Source organism: Rhincodon typus, chromosome 22 (assembly GCF_021869965.1).
Source record: "Rhincodon typus isolate 14 chromosome 22, sRhiTyp1.1, whole genome shotgun sequence".
NCBI lineage: Eukaryota > Metazoa > Chordata > Chondrichthyes > Orectolobiformes > Rhincodontidae > Rhincodon > Rhincodon typus.
Genome location: NC_063353.1, coordinates 41,212,715 through 41,228,452, shown reverse-complemented (window position 1 = coordinate 41,228,452; position 15,738 = coordinate 41,212,715). Strand labels below are relative to the sequence as shown.

Below are 15,738 nucleotides of genomic sequence, written 5' to 3'. Positions count from 1 at the left end.
TCTCTTGCCTCTATCCATGTCTTTACAGACAAAAGAAAACAGTTAGCGCTGTAATAGCTCAAGCATCAAGATCAGATTATACCAAGGGTATGGACAGGGCCTCACCAAAATTATTAAAATATGCAGACAGAAACATATTTAGAATCATAGAGCTGTACAGCACAGAAACAGACTTGTCCATGCTGACCAGATATCCTAAATTAATCTAGTCCCCCATATTACCCTTTTGTCTTTAATGTATTTGTAGAATCCCTTCGGATTCTCCTTAACCCTATTTGCCAAAGGAATCTCCTATCCCTTTTTTGCTCTCCTAATTTCCCTCACAAGTATACTCCTATTGGAGTATACTGGGACTTATTTCTTTGGTATTCCTGATGTTAAAATTCCAGTAAATGGCAAGGGAGACTACCACTTCTCTCTTGAAGTTTGAAAAATGTACAGCATTACAAAAATGAAAAGATAAAAGACTTGTAGAGTCTTTCAATCAACCTGTTCAGATGTGTTGTGACCCACCTCTGGAACAGCTGGTACTTGAACCCAAGCCTTTTGACCCAGAGCTAGGTACACTATCACTGCACACGAGAGGCTTCATTTTTATAATGTCTGAGGGTTTCAGGACCTCTCATGCACCCTAGCAGCACATTACTGAACACAAATAGCACTGTGGGCAGAATTGGAAGATTGTTAAAAAATGAATCATACTGCTACACTAGACTAGAACTCTCGAGTGTCTTGAGAGCATGTAGATGTGTACAAATGAAGATGGATCACCTTTATCCGGTGTAATTATAAGATCAGAGCCTAGCATATCAATAGCAATAACAGTCTAAACTTGAAGACAGTTCTTAAATTTGTCTTCTCCTTAACCAGTATGTCTTGGATCCAAACACTTCATGTTGCATCAACTACACAATGAAGGATTTCACCAAAAAATGTCCCTAAGTGCTTTACAACCAATGCAATATTTCAAAAGTGCTTATTGTAGGAATCTTATCAACCAGTCAGCATACGGCAAGCTCCTGCACACAGCAATGTAATGATTGTCAAAGTCTTTATTGTTTTGAGTTGTTCAAAGGATAACTTCCCTGTTCCTCTTAGAAAAGGTCCCATGCCACTACTTATGTGTAATATCTTGGCCAAAAGCTAGCACCTTTTTGTTGCAGGATTCTCTCAGTGCGGTACTGTATGGCCATTCAGGTGTTGTGTTAAAGTTTCTGAGGTGGGACCTGAACCCAAACATTGTGATTCGGGCAAAAGTGCCACCAACTGAGCCACAACTGTAAATATAGACAGCACTAAAAGTCTTTGACCCTACAAAGCTGTCTCCTACTTGGACAGAGTGTGTTGATTTACAACACTGATTGAAAATCAAAGGTGGGGAGTTGAGGGCTTTGCAAGACACAACATATTGGGCAAGAGTAACAAAGTTGGAAACTTTCAAAAGTTGATTTGGGGCAGATGTTCACAGGTAAAAGGACGGCTGGAAAATGTGAAGCCTTCAAAAATGAGATGAGAGTCCAGACACAGTATGTTCTTGTTAGGGTGAAGGGCAAGGCTGGTAGGGGTAGAGAATGCTGAATGGCTAGAGAAATTGAGGTTTTGTTAAGACTAAGAAAGAAGCATAGGTCAGGAATAGACAGGAGAGATTGAGTGAATCCACAAAAGAGTATGAAGGCAATAGGAGTATACTTGTGAGGGAAATTAGGAGAGCAAAAAAGGGATAGGAGATTCCTTTGGCAAATAGGGTTAAGGAGAATCCGAAGGGATTCTACAAATACATTAAAGACAAAAGGGTAATGAGGGAGAGAGTATGGCCCCTTAAAGATCAGCAAAGCCGCCTATGTGTGGAATCGCAGAAGGTGGGGGAGATACCAAATGAGTATTTTGCATCAGTGTTTACTGTGGAGAAGGATATGTAAGATAGAGAATATGGGGAAATATATAGCGATACCTTGAAAAATATCCATATTACAGAGGTGGAGGTGCTGGATGTCTTAAAACGCATAGGTGGATAAATCCCCAGGACCTGATCAGGTGTATCCTAGAACTCTGTGAGAAGCTAAGGAAGTGATGGTTGGGCCCCTTGCTGAGATATTTGTACCATCGATAGCCACAGGTGAGGTGCTAGAAGACTGGAGGTTGGCTAACATTGTGCCACTATTTAAGAAAGGTGGTAAGGAAAAGCCAGGGAACTATAGACTGATGAGCCTGACATCAGTGGTGGACAAGTATTGGCTGAGGGACAGGATTTACATGTATTTGGAAAGGCAAGGACTGATTTGGCATAGTCAGCATGGGTTTGTGTGTGGGAAATTTTGAAGAAGTTAACAAAGAGGATTGATGAGGGCAGAGCGGTGGATGTGATCTGTATGGACTTCAGTAAGGTGTTCGACATGGTTCCTCATGGTAGACTGTTAAGCAAGGTTAGATCACACGGAATAGAGGAAGAATTAGCTATTGGAAACAGAACTGGTTTGAAGTAGAAGATAGAGGGTGGTGGTGGACTGTTGCTTTTCAGACTGGAGCCCTGTGACCAGCAGTGTGCCACAAGGATTGGTGCTGGGTCCACTGCTTTTTTGTCATTTATATAAATGATTTGGATGTGAACATAGGAGGTACGATTAGTAAGTTTGCGGATGACACTAAAATTGGAGGTGCAGTGGACAGTGAAGAAAGTTAGCTCAGAGAACAATGGGATCTTGATCAGATGGGCCAATGGGCTGAGGCATGGCAGATGGAGTTTAATTTAGATAAATGTGAGGTGCTGCATTTTGGAAAGGCAAATCAGGGCAGGACTTATACACTCAATGGTAAGGTCCTGGGGAGTGTTGCTGAACAAAGAGACCTTGGAGTACAGGTTCATAGTTCCTTGAAAGTGGAGCCACAGGTAGACAGGATAGTGAAAAAGGTGTTTGGTATGCTTGCCTTTATTGGTTAGCGCATTGAGTATTGGCGTTGGGAGGTCATGTTGTGGCTATACAGGACATTGGTTAGGCCACTATTGGAATACTGCATGCAATTCTGGTCTCCCTACTATAGGAAGAATGTTGTGAAATTTGAACGGTTTCAGAAAAGATTTACAAGGATGTTGCCAGGTTGAAGGGTTTGAGCTAGAGAGAGAGGCTGAATAGATTGGGGCTATTTTCCCTGGAGCGTCAGAGGCTGTGGGGTTGACTTTATAGAGGTTTATAAAATCATGAGGGGCATGGATAGGGTAAATAGCCAAGGTCTTTTCCCCAGGGTGGGGGAGTCAAAAACTATAGAGGGCATAGGTTTAAGTGAGAGGGGAAAGATTTATAGGGACCTAAGGAGCAACTTTTTCATACAGACAGTGGTGCATGTATGGAATGAGCTGCCAGAAGAAGTGGTGGAGGCTGGTATATAACAACATTTAAAAGGCATCTGGATGGGTATATAAATAGGAAGCATTTAGAGGGATATGGACCAAATGCTGGTAAATGGGACTAGATTAATTTAGGATATCTGGTCAGCATGGACAAGTCTGTTTCTGTGCTGTACAGCTCTATGATTCTAAATATGTTTCTGCCTGCATATTTTAATAATTTTGGTGAGGCCCTGTCCATATCCTTGGTATAATCTGATCTTGATGCTTGAGCTATTACAAGCATGCTACTCTCTCCACTTTTGCCAAGTGTTCAGGACATGAAGCACAAGTGCCAAAGCACAGAATACATTTATTTATTCCACACTATGTGTGATTGGCAACCCTGGAACAAGGAGCTAAATGCCAGAAACCCCTCCAAGCTAGTTTTGAAATGTAAATTTTTTTGTTGTGCTAATACAAGTACAAAGGAAACAGCACACTGACAGTTCATGTGCCTGATATCTTTTTAAATGATTTAGTACAATGAAAATGTTTAAGGTTGATTCAGTTCCCTTGGGTACAATCCAGTGTGTGTGCCACGTAGCGAAGGTGAAACAAAGAGTAGAAACCCATTGTTGGCAAAGAATGAAAGCTATGTTGAAGATTCCCGTGACACTAAACCACTGTTTCTGAAGTGTGCAATGTGTCTGGAGAGGGTAGTGGTTGATTTGCTCATGCCTTAAGCTGTCCTAAACCAGTTCAGCAAGTGCATCAGATGACAAACCATTCACAAAGTAGGCTTGGAAGATGTAGCAATTACATCTACCAGTCTGTCCCACGAGATCGTCAAAAGCATATACGTATTTCTGGTATCTTTTGACATAGTGAGATGTCCCAAGCCACCTCCTAGAGGCATTACCAAGCAGATTTGACACTGAGCCACATTCCCTACATACATAAGTAATGGTTGATCTTCTGCAACAGTCAGCCCCTGAAATTTTTTGGCCAAAGCATTTAATTTTCTTGTATCTCAGGTTAACACCAGATCTTTACCCTAAAAGAAACAAACTTTCTGTACTTCCCAACTGCTCACCATTGAAGTAAAACTCATCCTGGTGAAAAACCAGTCCTTCATAGAATTGTAGAGCACACCATCGAAGACAGCGGTTCAGCACTTTATTGTCTGCACTTGTCAACATGTGATATCAAGGCTGCCATCTTGTTAATGTTTGTTGCTTGCTCACCAATTCCTCTCCTCAAATGTGGCAGTTTGTCATCAACTTATTTATAAATTTAAAAAAAACAATAATTTTTGACTGTTTCTGCACAGCCTTTGAGGATGGTGTTGGCTAAATTGTTGACGAAATGTTTGTAGAAGACATCTGGTGTAGGATACCAAAAGCTTGGTTAAAGAGGTCTTCTCCTTGGCCAGCCCCTCCATTCGAGGTTGACTTGCTGCCTTTCTGGTTCACTGTGCACTATCTACAAAATGCACAACAGCAGCTCACCAAGGCTGCTTCGATAGTTCTTCCCAAGCTTGGGACCCCGGTTCGATTCCAGCCTCGGGTGGCTGACTCTGTGGAGTTTGCACATTCTCCCCATGTCTGCATGGGTTTCCTCCCACAGTCCAAAGATGTGCAGGTTAGGTGGATTGACCATGCTAAATTGCCCGTAGTGTTCAGGGATGTATAGATTAGGTGGGTTATGTGGGATGTGTCTGGATGGGATACTCGGACTGTCAGTGTGGACTTGTTGGGTTGAAGCGCCTGTTTCCACACAGTAGGGGTTCTGTGGTAGGGGTTCTAAGGTTCTTGGGACCTCGAACACCGAGAAGGACAGAGGCAGAAAATGAATGGGAACCCCTCCTGTACCCCTCTATTTATCCTGATGTGCAATCTCGTGACCCTGAGGCAGTAAAGGAAAGGTAAAAATCCAATCTGTAACAGCGATTCAAGAAAGCAGCTCAGCACCAAGTTCATGGGATCAGTTGGGGTTGGGCAATAAGTGCTAGTGACACTCCCAACCCAGAAATGAATTTTCAAAACAAAATGATGTAATGAGCCGAGGAAATGTGGAGCAGATTTGCCAAGAGCAGAAATGCCAGCGTCAACTGGTTGGGCAGACTGGTCTGTTTAATGAGCTATATATCCCTTTGTGGCCTGTGGCCAATTGTGAGATTTTGCTCCAAGGAATAGAGGAATCGTATAGAGTGGAAAGCTCTAATGTTTTGATTCCCAGTCTTTTTTGCTTTATTACTTGGCAGCACTTGGAATGCTGCACCTGGGCTCAATGGCTTCTAGTTGGGTAGAGGAATATCATCCAAGATTTCCACTTTGGGTAATTGTCTTGGGGCCTTTCTGCTGGAAGTATATGTGTCTGGATGTCAGCTCAGGACGAGATCGGCCTTCGGTTGTTAGAATATTCATCACCGAATTGCCAAGGCAGGCAAAACCCAGCAAAGAAGTTGATGGTCTCGGGAAAGAAAGTTTATGGAGAAAGTTGGCAGGGAAAGAAGATTTTCTTTTTGAGAGTTTGCACTATCCCATGGGGGTATTGCAGCGTGCATTTTGAAAAACAGGGAAGAAATGAGTCATACAGAACCTTTTTATGTATGAAGGATGGTGGACTTATGAAGTAAATGACCAGGAAAAAGTCACTGACATAAGCAAAAACCATTTGCCATTAAGGCAGTTTTGAAAGCACGAGGAAAATAGATACTGAGCTGATGAGGAAGAGTAAACAGCGGCTGGGTCTAAAACATGGGCGTCTTTTCTCAGGGTTTGGGGTCTTTATAAATAGGAAAAGACTTCATGCACTGTTCAGGGAGTTCAGAATCACCCTGATGTACAAAAACATCTGCCATTTGAATTGAAGATGAATGTCCTGGGCACTTTTGTGAGGAACCAAGGAGAAAAGAGTCATAAATCCTTTGTTTTGAACACTGGAGATGTGGGGTTGAGGAAATGGCTGTTTGACTGTTCAAAACAATTGGAAAGTCCGATTGTGTGTTGAAACATGCTGGAATACACCCAAACAAAGTGGGCGATTCTGTTTCTCCAGCAGAGGGCTGGACAGATGAGGATTATGCAAAGATTTGCCATAGAATCACAGCATTCAGGAGGGGAACGCTGGGTTGGAGAGCAGTTCTGAGTGCAATGTAATCTTGTACTTGGGGAACAATTTAGCAAGGGTTCCCGTGTAAAGGCAGATTTGGTGTGGTGGTTGAGGTTTAGAACTTCTAGTTCCAAAAACCGATTTGTTCCAGATATCTTAATCAACATGGTGCACTCTGGAGCAGGTGAGGCTTGAATCCAGGCTCCTGGAATGTTAATCAGTAAGGGAGTCAAGGCTTATAGGGAAAAGGCAGGAAAGTGGAGGTGAGGATTATTACAACAGCCATGATCTCATTGAATGGACAAGCAGACTTGATGGGCAAAATGGTCTACTTTTCGTCCTATCTAATGGTTTATCTTCTAATGATATTTTTTATTTCTTGGATAATTAATGAATGACAAGACGGTGAATGAGAGGCAGCCTCTCAATAATTAATTCATGTGAGGAATGTCTTTTGAAGTATCCTTTTTTTTTCTTTTCTGTAGTGAGCTGAATATAATTGCAATAATTTCCAGTTCATGCTTAGCTGTGGTTGATTTAGCATTTGCAGGACACAGATGTGGCAATATATTGATTACACAGCTATCGGAAAAATAAAACAGCAAAGCATGAATATAGGCTAACGTCCTAATACGTTTCATCCAAGTTTTCATTAGTGTTGGAAATGGGATCACCCAGCTCTCCAGCTGCTCGGAGCTTTAATGAGTAAATACGTCCCTGTTGTTAATTGTAGGGCCACAGGCAAGGAACCTCCTGCATTTGATTTCAAATTGGCTCTAATATTTGCCAACAAAATAAGAGAGACTACAATAAAGTTCCAAAGTGCTTTACTGCCTATAAAATACTTTTCAGGTGCATTCATTCTTGAATTGTAGGAAATGGAGCAGCCAATTTGTACTCGGCAAGCTCCCACAAACAGGAATGTGATAGAGATCAGATTTCTATGTGGTGTTGTTTGAGAGCTAACTATTGGCTAGGAGACTGGTACGACCTCCTCCTGTAATTCAAAATTCCCCTGTAGGAGCTTCCTCAACTTGCTGAGAAAGCAGGTGGATCTCGGTTTAAATTTTACCTCAAAGTTATATGAAGAGAATGACCGTGATGTTGGGGGCTACCCGGTGGCTCAGTGGTTAGCATTGCTGCCTTACAGTGTCAGGGACCCAGCTTCAATTCTACCCTTGGGTGACTGTCTGTGTGGAGTTTGCACATTCTCCCCGTGTCTGTATGGGTTTCCTCCCACAGTCTAAAGATGTGCAGGTTAGGTGGATTGGCCATGCTAAATTGCCCATAGTATCCAGGCATGTGCAGACTAAATGGATTAGCCATGGGAAATGTAGGGTTACAGGGATAGGGTGGGTATAGTTGGGATGCTCCTCAAAGGGTTGGTGTGGACTTGATGGGTTGAATGGCCTGCTTCCGCACTGTCAGGATTCTGTGATTCTATATGTCTGCCTGTGTTGTGTACTCCAGTCTTAACTCACAGCTTGACATCAAAGTGAGAACACAACTGAATAGCCACATCTGACACTGCACTTAATGAGGAGGAAAAGGATGCAATAGACCCTGTCAATGGCTGAAATGATTTTTTTTCTTTTGAGGACTTTGACCCCCTTCTCTCTAACTCTAACTTCAGAACTTGGTCTCTGCCTGTCTGTCTCTTTCTCCTGGCACGTGTGTGTGTGTGTGTGTGTGTGTGTGTGTGTGTGTGTGTGTGTTAGTACTCACATACCTATCCGTTTACAATAATGCAATGCCAAGTGAGGACACATCTGGAATACGTAATACAGTTCTGGCTAACAGCTCATGGAAACGTAGAATCTATTGACCTTGGAAAGAGTGCAGCACAGATTTACTAGAATGTTACCAAAGGTTGGGTTATAAGGAGAAATTACATAAACATTAAAGAGTGATTCGAGTTTTGAGATTTTTAAGATTTTGAAAGTAAGTGGTAGACTAGGTGGAATGTTTCTCCGCCAATGGGAAAATCCAGGACAAAGGGAAAGAACATTTCCAAAAGCAAAGTCAGAAGTCATTTGACACAAGGATGTAGTCCAACAGGTTCATGTGAAGTCACAAGCTTTCAGAAAGCTGCTTCTTCATCAGGTGCTTTCCAAAAGCAGAGCTTGTCTGTTTGACGTGAAGAATATGGAAACTCTCCTTTCCTGTCAGAAGGGTAGCGGTGTGGAATTTTATCACCAAAAAGCAGTAGATGCTGACTCCAGTATCTTTGTAAATCAGTGATTGAGGGATTTTGCCAGGTGAGGGGATTAAGGGTGGCAGAGCAAAGCCATGGATGGAGTTAGGATACAATTTTGTTTACTGTTGGGACAGGCTCAAGAGGGTGCATAGTCTCTCGCAGTTTCTAACTTGTCCTCAGTTTGTGGCTCTCGGATAATGCAGCAGTTGGGATACAATTTGTTTCAGCTTTACTGGAGGTTAAATTTTAAGAAAAATCAGACACCAATGTAGATGCTTAGCCAGTGATCCCAGGATAGGATCTGACTGTAGTATGATGTACCCTGTGACCGACAACCTGCTGACAGTTAATGTCTGAGCTTAGCTGTTCACAAAATAGCTGCAAGGCTTAAGTACTGATTTTATGGAATGTGACAGCGCAGAAACAGGTCATTTGGCCCAGCAAATGTATGCTGATGTTTGTCTCCATGAGATATCTCATCACCTCCTCCCTCCTTTTTCTCCCTGTGCTTATTAACATTTTGTTTTTCAAAAAAAAAACCAGTGCTCTCCTTATTAAATACATTTTTATTACACCCATAAAACATCAATGCCTCGTGGTGCAGAATGCCATATTTTAAGCACCCCTTGTGCAAAGACTTTCTGTCCAACAACTTCGTCTTTTCATTGAACTGAAGGTGTTATAATCTCCCTGAATAGGAGTATTCAGAAACAGTGCCTGACAGGAAAGGAAGGGACAGAAAAGATGAGGTCAGAAAGCTTGAGCAAAGAGGTAGGTTTCAGAAAGTGATTATAAAGGAAGAAGAAGTATAAGAGATGTTTCCTGAGCTCATCATCTACTGAACTAAAGCCTTGGCCAGCAACAGTGGAGCAGTTATGCTTGAGGGTGCTCAAGATTGGAAATGCTCCCTTCTTAGTTCATTTTGCCCGCTTTTTCCTAACCATTTTTTTTACCTGACCTTGTGTTACTGTCTCGCAAACCAGAGAAAGCAATGGACTGTTCACACTGTTGTAACTCTCCAGGGCCTGCAAAGGTCCTATCAGTGCCTTCCGTGGTGGTACAGACTCGAAGTGCCAAATGGCCTACTCCTGCCATTTTCTATATTTTCTGTGTTTCTGAAGAGAAGGCGATAGAACAGAAATATTGGGATAACAAGGTGTAGGGCTGGATGAACACAGCAGGCCAAGCAGCATCAGAGGAGCAGGAAGGCTGACGTTTCGGGCCTCGACCCTTCTTTTTGACGAACAGCCGATTTGATCAGTATTACTATAGAGAACGATCTTTATGAATTGGTGTTGTGAACAGTTTTGATTTATTTTGTGTGGGGGGGGGCAGCGACGGGAGGGTGATTGTAGTGGTATTGTCACAGACTGGTAATTCACAGGCCTAGGCTAATGCTGTGGGGACGCAGGATTGAGTCTGACCATAGCAGATGGTGAAATTTGAATTCAGACGACACATCTAGAATTAGAAGAAAAAAATGCTGATCTTATGGTGACCATGGCACCATTATCAATTGTCACAAAGCCCACCTAGTTCACTTATGCCCTTTTCTTTGGCTGTTAGGGAAATCAAAATCTGCAGTTCCTCTCCCCGTCTGGTCTACATGTGACCCCAAATCCACGGCAATGTAGCTGATTCTTAACTTCCCTCTGAAGTGGCATAACAAGCTGCTCAGTTCTATCAATAGTGTAAAAACCCCAGAATTCCCTCCCTAACCTGAGTCTACCTACAGCAAATGGACTGTAGCGATGGAGGAGGCTGGTCACCACCACCTTCTCAAGGGCAATTAGGGATGGGCTGGCCCAGCCCATGATGCCTATGTCCCATGAATGAATGAAAAAAGATGACCAACACTCCAAGCTGAGTGCTAGTGTGCCCCCCATATTTAAACAGCTTGCATGCACTTAGTATCTTGTTTAAATCGAAATTTTATATTAAAAGTCCAATGAAGCTATGTTTTAGTCACTAAGTAAAAATGGATGTAGTAACTATTGCATACCTGTGAAATTCCATTGCCATGCGTTCTAAGCAAGGAAAGCAACAGATGAGTTTTTCATTGCAAATCAGGCTGAACTATTGCATCTGAAAGTAGACAAGATAATGCATTATTTAGTCAATGGAGTAGGGAAATATACTCACCTGATCAATGAGGTAGGTAAGAGATATGTAAATAGATAACAGTGGTGTAGGAAATGAGCTGGATTAGTTGGCCATCAGTTTGAAAATGATCTATTTAATGGTTAGATGCAGATTATCTGTGGTGGGTCTGTTTGGTAAAGCTATAAGTTTCAGTATATTTTTAGGTTAACGATACTTTTACAATACTGCATTCAATTTTGGTCTCCCTGCTAGAGAAAAGATGTTGTTAAATTTGAAATCTGTTCAGAAAATATTTTCAAGGATGTTGCTGGGATTGGAATGTTTTGAGCAAGGGGGAGAGGCTGAATCAGCTGGGATTTTCCTCCCTGGAGCCTCGGAGGCTGAGGGGTGACCTTTATGGAGGTTTACAAAATAATGAGGTTCACCAATAGGGTAAATAGCCCAGGTCTTTTCCTAGGGTTGGTAAGTCCAAAATTAGAGGGCATAGGTTTAAAGTGAGAAGGGAAAGATTTAAAAGGGACCTGAAGGGTAACATTTTCTTGCAGAGTGTGGTGGGTGTATAGAATGAGCTGTCAGAGGAAATGCTGGAGGCTTATAATGGTTAAAAGGCATCTGGATGGGTATGTGAAAGGACAAGAGGGGTGTGGGCCATTGCTGACAACTGGGACTAGATCAGTTTAGGATATCTGGTCGGCATATGAGTTGGACCAAAGGATCTGGTTCCATGTTGTGACTCTAAGTTACAGTGAAAGACTGAGCTGAATTTCTGAAGGATCTGTGTTGTGAAGAGGATTTACTGCCCAACTTGTGGATCTTGGCATATTTTAGACAGGTTCACAATAATACTTTGACTTCAGTAATGACTAGAGGTGTTTTTTTTACTGAAGACACCATGTGGGTAGTTTATGGTACTAAAACTGCATTGCAATATGTCTGCTGTTGACCTCCAATTCCGGCCTTCTAAAGAATCCCTGATCTTTACTCGCTCCATGATTGGCCGCTATGCCTTCAGCTGTAGAGGTCATGAGCACTAGAATTTCCTCCCTACAACTGTTTCCTCCAGCAATGTGCTCTTAAAAATCTGCCTCTTTTACCCAGCCTTTGATGACCTGCCCTAATATCAGTTTATGTGGCTTGGTGTCACATTCTGCTTCTAAACTCTCCAGGGAAGAGCCTTGGAACATTGTGTTAAAGGTGCCATACAAATGCAAATTGTTATTCAATAGATTTATCTTAATACTCCTCTCTGATTATCTGAAGGAAATACTGAATCTTGTTGTAGAAGATAGTTGTGAAAATTCTTGATATTTTTAGTGTATAAATCTTTGTTTACAGTAATATACCACTGTCTATTTTCCAACGTAAGGGCTGATTGTTTCCTTTTCCCAGCCACAGATTTAAGTTGGAATAAATGGGTCTTTTTCTGAATGGTAAGCAGTGACTGGTGGGGTACTACAGGGATTGGTGTTAGGACCCCAGCAATTCTCAACACATGTTAATGATTTAAGTGACAAAACTAAATGTAATATTTCAAAATTTGCACATGACACAAAGCTGGGTGGAAGCGTGAGCTGTGAGGGGGATCGCAGATGTTGCAGTGTGATTTGGATTGGCTGAGTGAGTGGGCAAATGCATGGCAGATTGTAGTAAAATGTAGATAAATGTGAGGTTATCCACTTTGGTAGCAAAAATAGGAAGGCAGTTTTTATTGTTTGAATGGCTGTAAATTGAGAGAGGGGCATGTTCAGGGAGATCTGGGTGTCACTGAAAGTAAACGCGTAGGTGGTAAAGAAGACAAACTGTATATTGGCTTTCAAAGCAAGAGAGATCAAGTACGGGAACAAGGATGTCTTGCTGAAATTATTCAGGACATTGGTGAGGCCACAATTGGAATATTGTTGGCAGTTTTGGTCTCCTTTTATTGGAGGAAAGGTGTTCATGCTATAGCAGGAGTACAGTGATGGTTTGCCAGATTTTGTCCTGGATGACAGACTGATATATGAGGAGAGCTTGAGTTGGTTAGGAGTGTATTAACTGAAGTTTAGAAGAATTAGGGAGGGATCTCACAGGACTGGAGTCAGAGTCATACAGCACGGAAACAGACCCTTCGGTCCAACTCATCCATGCTGACCAAACGTCCCAATCTGACTGAGTTCCATTTGCCTGTATTTGGCCCATAACCCTCTAAACCTTTTCTGTTCATATACCCCTCCAGATGCCTGACAGGTTAGATGCAGGAAGGATGTTCCCAATGCCAAAGCAGTCTGGAATCAGGGGTTATCATTTAAGAACAAGGGGTAAACCTTTTACAACTGGGAAATTTCTTGGTCCAGAGGGTCATGAGCCTGTGCAATTCACCAACACAGAAAGTGGTTGAGGCCAAAAACATTGTGTTTTCAACAAGGAGTTGATTATAGCTCTTACAGCTAAAGGGATCAAGGGGTATGGAAAGAGGGCTGGATTGGATATTGAACTCAATGAACAGCCATGATCATAATGGCTGAGTAGGCTTGAGGGGGTCGAATGGCCTACTCCTGCTCCTTTCTTCTAGTTTTGATGTTACATAGGATTTTTAGATTCCCTTTTGTCTTAGCTGCCAGGTTCTTCTCATACCCTTTCTTTGCTTTTTCACTTCCCTTCTGACCGTCTATTCAACCTGAGCTCGGTTGTGTTTTCTACTTGGCAACCATCATAAGCATACTTTTTCTTTTTCTTATCATACACAAGGAGGTCCTGAGACAACAGGGTCCTGAGCTTTTCTTGTAGCGTCCTGATGCTTCAAATCACTTCTTTCAACATCTCAGACAGTCTGGCTAACGTTGCCCACAGTATTTCATAGGCAGTTTCTCCATTGGGAGCTTCTATTTGCATTTATTAATACAGCTCCAGAATCTAGCAGGCACACAATCCATTCCTATCACCTGTGGCTTTAGTATTGGGCACTGGCACAAATGGAGCAATTGGTAGAGCCACTCAATTTTAATTCCTGCTGCAATCTATTCCTATTGTACAAGGTAATGATTCTGAAAGTGTTAATGTTGGAGGCTGTATTCCATTCCATTTGCCTGATCTCAGAAGGACTTAGCTGAGGAAGAGGCAGAGCATCTTAGGATTTTTTAGATGAAGACCTGTCTGTCCTAGGTTATTATAACAATGTGTAATAGCAATCAGTATTTTTATTACAGGATAGCAATCTCACAACAGATTTCAAGGTGCAGAGCTGGATGAACACAGCAGGCCAAGCAGCATCAGAGGAGCAGGAAGGCTGATGTTTCAGGCCTAGACCCTTCATCAGAATTTCATCCTGTTTAAGATAAGAGTCTCCTCTCATTGAGACTAGTGGCTTTCCCATAATTCTAAATCAAGCTGTTAGACCCAGGCAAGGATCAAGAAGGATGGCAGCAAACTACCCGAGCGACAAGCTGAAAGTGGTTGTTCTTGCTGTAATGCCAATGATTCCCACTGACAAAACGATATACTGGTGTAGTAATAAGCCACATTTAGACATGAGTAGAGCCTTGCTCCATATCACATGGGTCAGTGTAATTCTCAATGAAAGGTTGTGTATAATGTTAATTCTATGTCAGGAGTCACATGGCACCAGGTTATAGTCCAACAAGTTTATTTGAAATCACAAGCTTTCATGAAAGCTTGTGATTTCAAATAAACCTGTTGGACTATAACCTGGTGCCATGTGACTCCTGACATTGTCCACCCCAGTCCAACACCGGCACCTCCACATCTTAATTCTAGGTGATTACGACATTTAAAAGGCATCTGGATGGGTGTGTGAATAGCAAGGGTTTAAGAGGGATATGGGCGAAATGCTGGCAAATGGGACTAGATTTATATAGGATATCTGGTCGGCATGGACAAGTTGGACCAAAGTGGCTGTTTCCATGCTGTACATCTCAATGATTGAAGATATACAGTATGGGACTATTTTCAGAATCTGGCTTTCCTTACTGATAGAACATAAGAACAGAAGTCGGCCATTCAGTTCCTCAAGTCTGTTTTGCCATTCAATGAGATCTTGGCTGATCTATGGCCTAGCTCCATATACCTGTCTTTTGGCCCATATCCCTTAATGCCTTCTGCTTAACAAAAATTCATTTATCTCTGATTTAAAGTTGACAACTTATCTAGCATTCACTGCTGTTTGTGGAACAGTTTCCAAACCACTACCAGCCGTTATGTATGAAGTATTTCCCAACATCTCTCCTGAATAGTCTGGCCCTAATTTTTGAACTAGTGATACATACCACGATTTGTTTTTTTTTTAAATACAGTCACTTGCTATGTCGCTGGAGATATAGAGGTGAGGAAGAATAATGATTTTATCTTGACTATGATTGAGGAAGAAACGGTGACCAAGGCAGTGAGAAACTTGTGGATAAAATAAGACACAGAACTGCGGATGCTGGAGATTCTAAGACAAGACGAGAAGTTTTCTGGTGAAACTGGGCAGGTCTGGTAGCATTTGCAGTGGATAGCAGAGTTAACATTTCAAGTCCAGTGACCCTTCATCTCACATCTTCCTTCCCCTGCTGCCCCCCCACCAACTAGAGCTTCAGCAGAAACATCACTTTTTCTGAGCTACTAACATTGCCAATGAGTCACTGAACTCAAAACATTAACTCTGTTTCTCTGTCCGCCTGCTGAGTTTCTCCAGCAATTTCTGTTTTTGTTTGAGAAACGTTGTGAAACTGTTTTGGATGGGGTGATGAGATTTTCAACAATCTGAGCTAAACATCTGATTTGAGGTTTGGCATTCCTCACTGTTGTCAGACCACAGTTGAACCAACAGTTTTCTGATCTGGAAGTAGATTTTGTACCAAGTAAGTTAATATGACCTTGTGTATATTTGCATTGTGTACTGTTACTGATCATTCACATCTATGAGTAGAATGTGTTAAATAAATTCTCTGATCAGCTAGTGTGAATTCTAAACAAAAAATTGAACCAAAGGAACAAGTAACTCTACCAGTATCAAAAATGG

General features: G+C 42.0%; 1 long non-coding RNA gene across 1 annotated transcript in view; it reads left to right on the top strand.

Moving 5' to 3' along the window:
• LOC125485744 overlaps positions 1-15,738 on the top strand; it is a 109,502-nt gene that overhangs the window by 26,908 nt on the left and 66,856 nt on the right. The gene's annotated exons all lie outside the window — the stretch shown is intronic.